Here is a 15,023-nt window from a genome sequence, read left to right on the forward strand (position 1 = left end):
TCACACTACGATCGAACTGCGTATGTCAGCCTGTTTGATCGTTATGGATAAATCATTTTTCAAATTGCTTAGGGCATCCTTTTGTGCTTTTGTGATGTTCAGTTTCATGAAACTTTTTTTCTTTTTCTCAATTTCAGCAAATGCTGATAGAACAGTCTTTTCAAACATGATCACTTCTTTTGGGATGTTGCCCGACGATGGACAAATTGTAGATTTTCTCCTAAGGCCTGTTGTTTCTGAGCTGCCTGATGATGGATTCTCTGCAAAGAAAATTTTGAAACACATTTTTCTGCAAAAGGTAATGAATTCTGCCTTCATTTCGACATCTCCCATGGCTGGTCGTTGAACCTGGTCCTGCCACGTGTCTTTTGTTGGCCTCTCCCTAAAAAAGACGGCTGCTGTTGTTGTCAAAAATTCTGTTGGAAATTGTCCCGTCTGTTGAAGCCTGGGCGGGTACTGTTATTTTCTGTTTCACTTCCGCTCAATGAAGAGGATGTGTCGGAGATGAAATTAAATAATTTTTGGATCTCCCTTGGTATTCAGGGAGAAATCTGCTGAATACCAACAGCAGCCGTCCGGATTGGTTAGCCACACCCTACACCCTACACTCTACACCCTGGCAGGTCCATTGAGCTCTTCTCTTGCTTCTGTGACTAGCAGCCACCATAAAGCCATGGCTGGACAGTCTGTATGTTTTTATTTTTCTTCTTCCACCTACCAGCACTGAAATGGAAAAATCACTGGGAGTCCTGTTTACGAATGAATGTGTTTTGCCGTCCAACTAAAGTCTGGAAAGGAGTTTGCGATTTACAATGTTCTTCACCAGTGAGTGACCTTACATGATCCACAATGCACTCAGTTCTACCAAGTTGCCAGTAATCTCTGACAGAACCTACATAATAGGAATCAATACTTTTTGTATCCTTCTTTCTGCCGTGATAGTGAAAGTCAACACCTATAGATATAATGAGTGTGCTTTCTATGTTGTTATCTTCTTTCTGCTTTAACCTCCGGATAAATGGAACTGTCAATCCTCTTAAAGCTAACAAAGCTTTTAAACATACAAACATAAGTTTTTAATCTCTCAAAATGCACTATGACAAGTTCCTAAATGTCTGACAATTGACCATGCTTTGAAATCAATTAATTATTTCAAGTTTGATTTCCATTTCACAATTTTCCTCACTGCATTATGGTGAAGTCTAAGGTTTAGCTAAATTTTGAAGCATCTTGTCAAATGAATTACAGATGACATAAACGCTAAAACATACAAAAAATGCTTTTAACACAACATCTTAAAAGCTGTTTGTAGAAATGTTACATTGTGACTGTGCTCCATTATTTCTACTGAAATTTCAGAAAGTTATGTGACTTATTCTTAGTGTGTTTGATGAATATAAAGCAAACATGTTTTCCAAGCCATTGTTAATAATACAGATACAAGAGAAGACAAAGCCAATAGGTACGCGTGGAACAGATTAAGCTATCAGCTTGGCCAATGCCTTTTTTCTTACCATTTGCATGTGTACTGTCACATGCTCAGGCATGTGCATGCATAGTTGTAATCTTGCAATGGGTTTTCTACTAAGAAATCCATTCCAAGATGGATGCTAATGCATACACATGGGTGGTGACACATGAGCAAGCATGCATCATGACACATGCACACTTGCTATTGTGAAGCAATTTTTTGATTATATTTATTCTTCATGATATTCTAACCTACTCAAATTTTTCTTACAGAGTTGTTTGTTGTTTTTTCATATCCCTGTCGCCGATCATACCTTATACTGCCCTTTATATGCCTCCCTACCTATGGGAATAGGACGTCCTGTCTTCTCATGTGGTCTACCCCCGTCTTCATCAACAACGTTCGTAGGTATGATTATTTTTATTGTTATCTATTAGACCTGGCAACTTTGGCGTGGTTTCCCACTATCTTTTTACCTCTACCTCCTGTATTTTTGATGCTGTGCTGGATTTCGTTTTTGCTGGTTTAGATGCTTTGGACACTCTGCCACTGCTGATCAGTGCCAGAGTGTAAGTGCTCCCTATGTAAATTGTTATCATGATTGGATATACATGATTGGCATATTTGTATCACCACAAAGTCCCTAGTAAAGTGCACTGGGTGTGCCAAGGCTGGTGATAACAAATGCTACTAGTAGGCCTGCAGCACTGATTGTGCCACCCACATGTCAGATATTAGCAGCACTCTGGCAGATCTGGAGGCACTTCAGCTTATTCAGCTGGTCACTTTCCCCACTCATGTGGGTGGCCACATTCTTGATCCTTTATTTACTAATCTGACTGGGGTTAAAGTGGCTAGACCCTGTCCAGTTGCTTGGACTGACCATTTTCTAGTGAAATTTTCTTTCTTGATTAGAGAGCATCCTTCTATGTCCGTGGACAGAGTAGTGCTTAAATGCCACTGGAAGAAACTCAATCTGGAGGACTTCCATCATCTTTTGGAGTTCAACCCATTAGGTCCTCTTCTTAATGTCGATTCTGGTTATGACCTCTTCTCTGATTGGGTTTCCCGGGCGTTGGACGCATTGATTCCTGCTGCTTGGACTAAATGCCGCTCCAGAGTATCCAGCCCATGGTACGAAAGTTCCCCTGCTGCCGTTAAAAGAAGCTTATAAACAGGCAGAAAGGGACTGGCACAAATCTTATGTGGCTGAGAAGAAAACGCTTTATTTTGCAAAAATTAAAATTTATCACAGAGCAGTGTGTAGAGCCCATGCAGCCTACTACTCTCAGGAATTCAGCAACAGTCCTAACCCGTCCAAACTAATTTTTAAGGTCCTCAAGGACCTGACGGCTAATAGAGCCTCCATGGCGGAAATATGCTCAGCGTCCCACTGTGAAGATTTGGCCGCTTTCTTCATTGAAAAGGTCCAAGCTATTTACCGTGCTTTTCCTAGTGCTGAGCCAGCTGCTGAGTCTACTATTCCTATACCAACCACAGATCATGTTTTAGCCTCTCTCCCGAGTTTATCGTCGGAGACATTTCTAAAGTTGGTCGGCAAGGTAAAATCTGGCTCGCCTATTGATCCTCTGCGTCCAGCTCAGTTCAAAGACTCTGCGGCCATCTATCTCCCTCCAGTGCTCCACCTTTTAAATCTCTCTCTTGCCGGGTGTCGTTCCAATTAAATGGAAACAGGCTGTTGTGACACCTATATTGAAAAAGGCTACTTTGGACCCTCTCAAACACGAGAGCTATCGCCCGATTTCTCTCCTTCCCTGGGCTGCTAAAATCACTGAGGCATTTGTGAACGGGGTACTGTCTGAACATCTTATGAGGGCAGGCATTATGGATCCATCCCAGAACGGTTTTCGGGCTGGTCACAGCACTGAGACGGCACTGCTCTCTATGACAGAACACCTTCGTTCTGTGCTTGATTCTGGTCAGACTGCGGCACTGATATTATCTCAGTGCCGCGTTTGACACGGTCTCGCACAGGATTCTGCTCCAACGACTTGGTGAGGCCGGAGTATCGGGCACTGCACTCGACTGGTTCAGGTCCTTCCTTGCCGAGCGGACCTTTAAAGTAGTCACCCCGCCTTATGAGTCCAAGTCCTATCTGTTGGAGCTGGGTGTGCCGCAGGGTTCGTCGTTGAGTCCCTTATTATTCAATCTTTATGTGAGACCGCTGGCGGCTGTTGTCAAGCAGTGGGGCATTACTATGGTCTCGTATGCTGACGACACACAGCTGGCGGTCATCCTGAGTGGTGACTCCGACCTTGACGCCCCCAGATTCCGGAATGGACTTTTGGCGGTGGCTAGCTGGATGAATACCAACTGTCTACAGCTAAATGCCAAAAAAACTGAGGTCATGATTGTGGGCAAGCGGACTGATCTTTGGGGTGACACATAGTGGCCCCCCTGAGTTGGGTGTGACTCCCATTCCTGTGCTAGAGGTAAAAAACTTAGGGGTTTGGTTGGACCCTGCCCTCAGTTTTTGTGGCCACACTAAAAAAGTGGCAGCCATATGTTTTGGCATCTTACGAGGGTTGAGACCTATTTTGAGGTTATTTGATGCCTCCACCAGGCAGCTGATCATTCAGGCGTCTATTTTATCCTGGCTTGATTATGCCAGCTCGCTCCTGTTGGGAGCTAATCAGGCCGAGATCGCTCGGATGCAACGTGTCCAGAATGCCACAGCCAGAGCCCTGGTGGGCTTATCTAGGTTCTGTTCTGCAGATAGTACCATCCGTTCATTGCACTCGCTGCCTATGGCACAGAGGATTCATTTCAAGACCTTGTGCCTCTCTTTCAAGATCCTCAAGTTGGCCTCCCCCCAGATTCTTGATAATCTTTTGGTGCCTTATGTGCCCTCACGCTCTCTTAGGTCTTTGGGGAAGAATCTGGTAGTAGTTCCACGGTTTAAGCTCTGCAGGGCTTGAGGTCGGTCCTTCAGGGTGCTGGCTGCAAAACTGTGGAATTCTCCTCCGCCCTACATTCGTGAAATAGATGAGCTCCTGAAGTTTAGGAAGGCCATTAAAACGCATCTGTTCCCTCACACAGTTTAGTTTTTCCGATCTGTGTGCGTCTATCCGCAGCTGCTATGTTGTGTTTGGGTACTTTCTATGAAGCGCCAGGACGACCCTTAGCTGGGGCAGCTGTGCGCTATAAAAGTGTTTTTAACATAACATAACATAACATAACATAACATAACATAACATAACATAACATAACATAACATAACATAACATATCATAACATAACATGAGTAGCCCTAAAATGGTGTCTCTGGCCTGCCACTGCAGTGCCTGTGTGCAGTCTAGGAACTGCCTTGTCCTCCTGGTCAGTGTCCCCACTGACCAGGCCTAACCCTTCCCTTTTTGTTAAGGGTGGGCGTAGTTCGCGAAGTAGCGCTACGCAAAGCTACGCGAAGTGCACTTCGCACTACGCGAACTTCACGTAGCACTACGCGAGCTGCGTAGTAGCATGTTCGCACTGTGCAAGATGTGTTTTCAATGATTGCACAGTGCGGACAAGCATCCGGCACTGTGCAATCATTGAAAACAGCATCTTGCACAGTGCGAGCTGTAGTTTTCTGCTGCTCGAGTAGATTATTACTCGAGCTGCAGCTTTCGCAACCCGAACTGGTAGTTTCTCATTGAGAGCGGTCGCGTGCATGCGCAACCACTCACAGTGAGAAACCTTACCTCCCCGCGTTGAGAATCTCGCTGGGATGTCATTTTGCTTGCTCGCAAACATGACGTTTAGGACCGCGAGGAAGCAAAAAATTAGCGCTGCACTACGCTACGCTGCACTAGGCGTGTTCGCACTGTGCTACGTGCAGCTCGCATAGTGCGAAGTTGCGTAAACTTCGCAAACTCCGCGAGCGTAGCGTAGTGCTTCACCCAGGCCTACTTTTTGTGCACATTAGTCACCCCTATGGAAGGCCCAAGGTACCCCCCTGGGCAGGGTGCAGTGTATGTGAAAGGTAGAGCTTGTACTGGTGCAGGTGACATGCCCTGGTAGTGAAAGGCAGCCATTTTCATTTTTCACTATTGTAAGGCTATCTTGCTCCATAGATTAACATGGGGGATGCTGGCTACAGTGGCTACCAGCATTTCTTCCTATAGGAACAAGATAGGACATAAGAGTCTAGAGTCCCTGAACTCAGAATTTAATGACACATCTTTTAGGAAAGGTTGTTTTTAAATCCTGTGTTTGAGAACAGCACTTTTATAAAGTTGCTGTTCTCTTGTCTGACCCTTCTGTGTGCCTTGGCCTGTTTGTGTATGGACTGTCTGGTTTGAGAGTGACAGGGGCTGAGGATTCCCCAGGAGGCTGGCTGAGTCAGCCCTAGGTTGAATGACTGCATTTGCAACCTGAGGGGTGGGAGGAGTTAGCACCTGGGCCTGAATAGGGCTGTGCCTGCCTGCCACAATGCTGGCTCCACCTCCTGCTGGGCAGCTGAAGACCCTGCCCCTCACTCTGAAAGGAAAGGAGAAGCCAGGCAAACAAAGTGCTCAAGCAACTCCCAGAACTGGTTCAGACCGGGCTCAGGGCCCACTGGCACAAAGAGAACAAATACTTTTAGGGGTATAAGTACAGGACCCCTGACAACAGAAAATTAGATCATCCTGGTATCAAGAAGGAACCTCTGCCAAGGAAAAAGCTGAATCTGAAGAAGGAAGACTGTCCTGCTGTTACTCTGCTGGACTGACCTGTTGCTTTGCTGCCAAGGAGAGGGGTAGGACTTTGCTGTTGTGCTGTGTCCCCTGTCCTGAAGGAATCTCCAAGGGCCTGAGAAGAGCTGGCTCCTTGTTCTGAAGTTCCAGGAACAAAAGGACTTCACCCCCAACTTCCCTGAACTCTGCTGAGAGAGTTCTGTCCTTCCTAGAGTGCTTGATCCAGTTGTGGGGCCTCTGGAAGTTGTACCTGTGCTGGGAAGCTTGAAACTAAGCTTGAGAGACTTTTTGCAATTGAAAAGTTATTGCATCGCTCACTGCGGAGCATCCCCGACAGTGCGAGAAGTTTCCCACCGCTACGAAGGTCTAGATCATCGCAGTGCCTATTGCCGCTGTCAGAGCAGTCACGTCCTTCGTTTGCGGGACGCACCAGATTGGTGCGGGAAGCCTAACATCGCTGCGAGTGTCGTCGCAGAACCTGTCGTGGCTGGGTGAGATCGCTGCACTGCTTGCTTGCGGACCGCATCACGTCGCTGCGAGTGTCGTCGCAGAAGCCATCTGTTCTGACCGACTTTTTCGGCCCTTCCTTGAGGGAAGGTGATTGGAGGTGACTTCAGTCTACTATCATTCTAATGGAGGGATTAGAACCGTAAATAGAGCCTATTCACAAGGCGTGTTGATATAATTCCGTACCCTTTTCCTTAGATCAGGGCTTATAAACTTATGTTAGGGGATAGATTCATTAGTATTAGTGATAATCCGTCTTTTTGTAAGAGTGTTAGTATACTTTCCATGAAGTTATGCTTATTTCGGGCCTTGTAGGCCTCAAATGGGAGAGACTCCATCTTTCTTTCTGCCCCGGCAGCTTGAGATGCTTCTAGGTCAAATGTAATGTTTTAGTTACGAGGTGTTGTTCGCTTGGAGACAACCGGCTCAGGCTGTCCCTTATCAAAAGACTGTATTTTTCTCCATTCCGAAGACATAACATCAGGCCGGCCGGCTGAGAACGTGTCCTTGGTATGGGGAGGTACAAGAATTTGGTGGGCGGCAGGTTACTGGCCATAACTTTCCATGAAGGGACAAGCTTCCATATTAGCGAAAGCATGAGGTAGTGAGTCAGTCAGTCTGTAGGCGGCAGCTAGTCGTTAGCATCAATGCCATTAATTATTTCAGGGCAGGCAGTCGCCATTTTGAAGACCGAGAAGCTGATACTCTCTTAGAAAGATTGAAGTTATTTTAGTTGGAGCAGCTGGCGAGCTTTGACATTAAGATCAGAGCATACAGAGTTTAGCAGTTAGTTGAGGGAACGAATACCAGAGTGACAGTAACTGAGTTATAAGATCGAAGCCGAGAAGTGAAGATGGTCCGTGATTGAGAGGAGAGAGGAGTAGTGCAGAACAGCCAGAGAGAAAGCAGCTAATAAGAGGAAGGTTCCAGTGACTTGGAGGGAAGCAAAGGAGACAGAGCATAGCGGTGCAGACACGTATCCGTGACTGCAGAGGTGCGACCCTAAGACGAGCCAAGGCACAGACGAGAAGGGAACCCAGATGACTGCTGAGTCCAGACTTCATATTAATAAGGTGACGTCGACCCTTACTTATTAGCGTGCACACATTCTATCTTTCATTTTCCTTTTCAGGCTATATGTTATAGTATGGTGGTATATTGTTATTGTTATTGTGATAAATAAAGTACCCCAGTTCTTAGTGAACCAGCATGTGCCTCTTGTTCTTGTATAATAAAGGTAACCTGTTCTTCTAGTCAGGTACTGTTTCACGAACGGACGCTACCCCCGATCAGGTAAATGGTAACTGAATAATGAGGGAGAGAGGAGCCCTTCAAATGGAGAATAAGTCGTACATCGTATAATTTGGCTATCATTGTGTGATCTATAATGTCGTAGTATTGTACCTCTAGTAAAGCGAGAGATTCCCCAACATGAAGAGCTAATGGTATTCATAGGAAAGTGATCGTCGTTATGAGGCGGCGTTAATGAGAGCACCAGGGGAGATACTGGTGTCTATACCCACAAGATTGTGGCTTGTAAGAGAAGTAGGCGAGCACCAGGGGGGATACTGGTGTCTATACCCACAAGATTGTGGCTTGTAAGGAAAAAGAGAGGGCATCAGGGGGGATACTGATGCCTGTACCCATAGTATTGTGGCCTAAGCGAACACTGGTTGTAATCAGTGTGCAATGGTAAATAATCAGAACTGCCCTAGGGTAGAATAGTCTGGGTCTGAGTTGCCGTGAGACTATATGGTATGAGTGTGGTATTGTAGAAGACTTAGGCATGTATATTGCTAATTCCCCATCCTTGGGTAGGATACCTGTTGTAAATAGGTCCTAAGGAGGGAGGTGGTTATGTTCCGGCTGGGTTGGTGGTGCTCTGGTGAGCTGATTCTATCTGGTCCGAGAATCCGGTCGTTACATCTGGTGTCACGAACTGTTTACGAAGCCTGTGTGCGCTGTATTGTTTTTATCTTGCTGGTTTGCGCTCGGCTCGTACAAAGTTTATTTTGTATTTTATTTGTTTATAGCTGTATATATCTTTTTGGTTTGTCAAAATGTTTTTGCGGAGATAGAAATCTACTTTCAAATTGCCTGTTGAAATTCCCGGCTGGGGATCAACGCCTTACGAGGCCTTGGCCCGTGAGTGGGCCGATTCTACTGGTTTGAGTGAAAATTGGAGTTCCTGTTTGGAGCTGGCGGAGCCGGCTAATGTGATTTCTTGTTTGCAGAAAGCACCGGTAGTGAAGGGTGATGAACTTCCTATTTTAGGACGCAGAGGTTGGATTGTTTTGACTGCGTACAGGATTGTACATGAGAAATTTTTAAAATTATCGAAACAGTATGTGGATATGGAAGAAAAGTTTGTTGAAGTGCAAAATGCTCATACTCTTTTGCAATGTCAAAATAAATTGCTTGCCGACAAACTTGAAACTTATCAGGCGATAGGCGAAAGGGCTGCTGTTCGAATTGCAAAATACAAATATAACAATCGTCGTGGTCGTGTTTGTAAACGAAAGGTGCGTCTGGTCGTGGCGAAAGCCGGACTGGATTGGAATCCTGATGAATGGGATGGTAATATCTGAGACTCGAAGGATTCTGGTTCCTCGGCTGAGGAGTCTGACAATCGCGAGTCTTCTCGCTCCGGACGTGACTGTAAATCTACTTCTTGTGACAAACATGATGATTCCGGCGACCGTGGTCGCTCTTCTCATTGTACTGACGTCTCTCATTCTGATTGTTCCTCTAAATCTTTGGATCGGGCTTCTCCGGATGCTCGTCCGGAGGTTTCTGCGCATCCGGTTTTTCGACGAAAATTACAGCAAGCTCCTGGTAATCCAAATGGTGTTGCTTTGGATAGTTTAGAAGATTTTGCACAACAGGAAGTTAGTGACATTTTGCAACGATTTCGACAACGGCCTGGTGAGGCCTTGCTTACGTGGATGGTGCGCCTTTATGAGTTAGGCGCTGCAGGTATCATGTTAGATGCAGGAGATGCCTTAAAATTTTGTTCTTTAAGTTCCGATTCTACTGTGCAAGATCACTTTCGGAATTTTAATGGTGCCGGTCAGACTAGTCTACTCCAGTTAGCGACTGACGGCTGTAATCACAAATACCCTACTGAATCTGATTGGCCTGTGAATGACAAGCCGTAGTACACCTTGCGCGATGCGGCGCAACGGCTGAAAGAGGAGGTGATGAAAACAGCAATTTTTCTGAGTACAGCTGACAGATTATTGGATGGTTTGTTGACATCTTCTGTGCGCAATCGCATTATCCGTTCTTCTCCTGTTGCTTATAAGCAGGTTATGATGACTTTGTTAATCAATCAAACTGGCAATCCTTTGTCTATGGTGATTGAATCTGTCCGTCAGCTTGGTGAGTTGGGTGATTGGTTTAAACCTGAGAGACAGTCCAGACCCGAGGGTCGTACTGCTGGAGATTATAAGTTCTCTAGACGTGATATGTTTCTTGCACTGTTGGCTGATGTTGTGAAGCAGGAAGACATTGATGGTGAACCTAATAATCGCTTGTGGGACATGTTTCGCAAGCGTGGTTTGGATCGAAAGGATGGTGCCCGACGTGTGCGAAAGAATGATTGTGATCGTGAATATTCTGATGACAGTGGAGACGATAAACGTCGTGATGGTTCTGATCATCGTGGTGAACGACGGCATGAGCGTGATGTGTCCCCTCGCCGTGCAAAGGAGAGAGGGCGAGAGGGGGAAAGAGAAAGGGGGAGAGATGACCGTGGTAACAGCAGATATAGCGATGAAAGATATCAGTCCCCTGAGTTGAGGAGAAGGGAGGATCGACACAGACTTTCCGATCGAAATTCACAGTACCAGGCAGATGACAGGAATCCATTTCGTAATGGAAATGGATATGAACATGATGTTCTAACACCCAAGAAATATGAGAGTATTTACCCTGATTTGTCCTGGTTAACAGAACGCAGTAAAAATGATTAGGAAATAGGTCAAGCTCCAGTACGCAGGTGGGCTCACAAAGATAATAGAACCTATGTAAATATTGAAATTTTTTGGAAACATCGTAATATCCAAAGGGCCCGAGCATTGGTAGATACAGGAGCGGAGGCCACTCTTATTCATGAAAATCAAAGAAATTTAAAGGTCAACTTTTCTCAATTACTGGTTTCAATTGGAAAGGAAACCCCTGCAGTGCAAACTACACTTGAAATAAGAATAGGTAGAATTCCCCGGAAAGAATATTCTGTATTAGTTGTGCCACTTCTGGAATACATAATTGGAATTGACATTTTGAAAGGAATGACATTGCATTTAGTTGACGGCTGTTATCAATTTGGAAGTAAAAATTATATATCGTCCAGGCATGTACGAGTTGGTCGTTTGAGAATGCCCCCTATAACAATTCCTCAGGCTACACAGGTTGTCCGTTAAAAGCAGTATCGTATCCCAAGTGGCCATTAAGAAATTAGTGCTACGATTCAGGATTTGGTGGATGCAGGAGTTATAACTCCGGTTACTTCTGCTTGGAATAATCCCGTTTGGCCCGTGCGTAAAAGTGATAATTCTTGGCACATGACTGTTGATTACCGCAAATTGAATAAACATACACCCCCTTTGACTGTTGCAGTACCAGACATCATTACTTTAATTGAGAGGATTCAAAAGCATCCAGGTACATGGTATGCGTCTTTTGATATTGCCAATGCTTTCTTTTCAATTCCAATTGCCCCCGAGTGTCAGGAACAATTCAGTTTTACATGGAATGGACGTCAAATGACGTTTAGAAGTCTTCCTCAAGGCTATGTACATAGTCCTACGATCTGTCACCGGTTGGTGGTGGAACATTTGTCCGAAGTACCTGTACACCCGCAAATTCAGATATGTCACTATATTGATGACATTTTGATTCAAGGTGAGACACAAGAACAAGTCCAGACCCAGTTAGATCAAATCATTGATTGCTTACGCGAAAAAGGTTGGGAAATCAATCCCGATAAATTGCAAGGTTCATCCCAAAATGTGAAATTTTATGGCATCAATTGGCATGAAGGTCATAGAGAGGTGATTCCACAGATGAAACAGAAAATTCTTGATTTTGCAGTCCCAAGAAATAGGAAAGAAGCCCAAAGCTTCATTGGCTTATTTGGCTTTTGGCGCCAGCATATTCCACATTAAAGTCAGATAGTGGCCCATTTATACCGAGTCACTCGCAAAAAGAATGTGTTTGAATGGGGTAAACTACAGCAAGATGCGTTTATTTTGGCAAAAGAAGCGATTCAGTATGCTTTGAATTTGTGGCCTGTGTGCGATGGTGATGTGGATTTGAATGTGTCCGTGCAAGGTCTTTATGCAAATTGGAGTTTGTGGCAAAAACAAGGCAAAAATAAGGTACCATTAGGTTTCTGGACTAAAAAGTTACCCGATGCTGGTGAGCGTTATACACCTTTTGAGAAACAGTTGCTTGCATGTTATTGGGCTCTGGTGGAAACCGAGCAATTGACTTTGGGACATGATGTGATTTTGAGACCTGAAATTCCTATTATGCAGTGGGTTTTGAGTTCGCCGAAAACTCATCGAATTGGACATGCTCTAGAGGCGAGTGTGATTAAATGGAAATGGTACATACAAGACAGGGCACGTGTGGGACCGAAAGTTGTAGCATCATTACATGAGCAAGTGGCGCAGGCGCCTTCGATTGAGACTGGGAGTGATTGCTCCGTACCTGTAGTACAGGAATCCCATGTTAAATGGGGTAAGCCATTTGATGATCTGTCCGCGGAGGACAGAAACCATGTATGGTTTACGGATGGTTCAGCGAGGTACATAGGAGAGAAACGGCATTGGAAGGCAGTGTCCTATAATCTCATCACACAAAAATTGTTGAGTACAACTGGTGAAGGAAAGAGCAGTCAATTTGCTGAATTATATGCTGTTTATCAAGTTTTGAAACAAGAGTTACCTGGTACATGCCACATTTTCACTGATTCCTGGTCCACTGCTAATGGACTGGCGGTTTGGTTACCAACTTGGCATTCCCATAATTGGGAATTGCATTCTAAAGAACTGTGGGGAAAAGAATAATGGCAAGAAATTTGGGAAATGCTCCCACAAAGTACTGTTACAATCTTTCATGTGGATGCTCATACACCGATAGACTCCCTTGACAAATTCTTTCATAACATTGCAGATGAGAAATCTAAAATTGCTGAGGCAGTGGTGGACATGCAACATTCTGATTTGGCGGGATTGGCAAAATGGGCCCACCAGAAAGCAGGACACTTTGGAGAGAGAGCCACTAGCAGGTGGGCCGCTGATCGAGGAATTTATATTCCTTTAAATTTTATTAAAGACGCGATATTGCATTGTCCTATCTGTCAACATTCTAGACAACGAAAAGTACCCCAAATTGTTAAAGGTCATTTACACCGAGGAAGATTGCCCGCTCAAATTTGGCAGATTGATTATATTGGTCCACTCCCTATGAGTAAAAACTGCCAATATGTTTGCACCAATGTTGACACATACAGTGGCCTTTTAGTCGCCTTTCCCTGTAAACGAGCTACCCAAGTGAATACCATTAAAACATTGGAATTGATTATGCTCTATTATGGTGTTCCATTTCAAATTCAATCTGACAATGCATCCCATTTTCGAGGAAGATTGGTGCAGGAATTTTGTGTGGAAAATAACATTGAATAGGTGTTTCATATACCATATTATCCACAGGCAGCGGGTCTTATTGAGAGAATGAATGGTTTGCTAAAAGATCAATTACGAAAATTAACTGATAATAAATATAAAAATTGGAGAGATTACTTGTTTCAAGCACTGTTAATTTTAAATAATCGTCCCTTTTTGAATGCTGAATCTCCATTAATGCGTTTATTTCCTCCAGCTATTGATGCGAAGCCAAACACCATTGGCAATACTGTAATGTATTGGGAAATTTCCCCCGGAGCATTAGCTCCATGCAGAGCAACCCCAGGTCCCGCAGGCTTGGACCTGCATGCCATGAATGACACCACCATAAAAAGCAGAGATCGAGTTATCATTGAGACTGGTGTTGGTGTCTGTATACCAACTGGAAATTTTGGACTGATTGCCCCTAGATCGGGCCTGGCCTTAAAAGGCATTCAAGTACTCGGGGGAGTCATTGACTGCGATTATCAGGGAGAGATTAAGGTTCTCCTGCTGAATAGCAGTGAGGTTGATTTACCAATTCACAAAACTGACCAAATTGCTCAGTTGCTAATAATGCCTGTTTTCAGTGGTGAGATTCAAAAAGGCACTGCCCCAACTTTGCTAACTGTACGAGGACAAAATGGTTTTGGCTCCACGGATAATCCCGGAGCGAGAATGTTTCGGTGCAATTGCCTAAAAATCCCCCTGAACAAGCTGAAATGATTGCAACCGGTCATGATAATACGATTCTTGTCATGAGACCAGGGAAAGATAGCTGGGAAGCTGTCCCGACTGACAAATGTTACTTACGAGAATGAATAATGCCTGTATTTGATTTTCTTTCAGATCATTCTCTGGACTGTTGCTGCTGTGTCGGCATTGGACTCCTTTTGGTCTGCTACGTCGGAAGAGGAGGGAACCCACAGACTTTGGTTGATTCGATAACCCGAGTACCGCGTTCCTTTGCTGCGTGGGATTCATCATCTAATTTTTGGACTACTTTAGCTAAACGAGTTACCAACTCTCCACATTTCTGTTTGACACCGATGCGTTCGGTCACTGACATTCTAGCGACCTGTTTGGTTGCTGTCCCTGCTTCGTTGGAGACTCTAGCCCAGATCTTTAATATATCAAATGCCCGGCCCAATGTTATCCTTGGAGATTTCGCTACCCACGAGTACTGTCCTTTATGTACTGTACTTTTAGATCCAATACCACCGATTCATTCCCAAATCACTACATATAATATCACTCAAGGGGACTTGTGTTTTTTCCTTACCTGTGATCCCAATGCAATTACTGAATGTGTGCATTTAAAATTGAAAGCAGCAACTTCCTTTTCAGCTCATGAACGAACTTTATGTTCCCGAAGACCCCCGAAATCATGCACTTCTGTTAGAAATAATATGACCTGTAAAAGTTTAGTAGTTACCCCTAGTCATTATCGTACAATGCTGTTACCTTCTGGATGGCTTTTCTCTTGTGGTAATACTTCCTGGCCCTACATTCCCGCTAACATTTCTGGAGGACCTTGTGCCATCACTAGACTAAGCCTATTGATGTTTTCTTCACATCCTAATACATATTCCCGTGTTGTTCGTGATACTGTGATGTTACATGAAGATTGTGGTTCTTCACTACATTTATATTCCAAATCCGAATACCTTAGTTTAGCTATTTTCAATTATTGGA

The sequence above is a fragment of the Lissotriton vulgaris genome, chromosome 3_1, assembly GCF_964263255.1.
Source record: "Lissotriton vulgaris chromosome 3_1, aLisVul1.2, whole genome shotgun sequence".
Lineage (NCBI taxonomy): Eukaryota > Metazoa > Chordata > Amphibia > Caudata > Salamandridae > Lissotriton > Lissotriton vulgaris.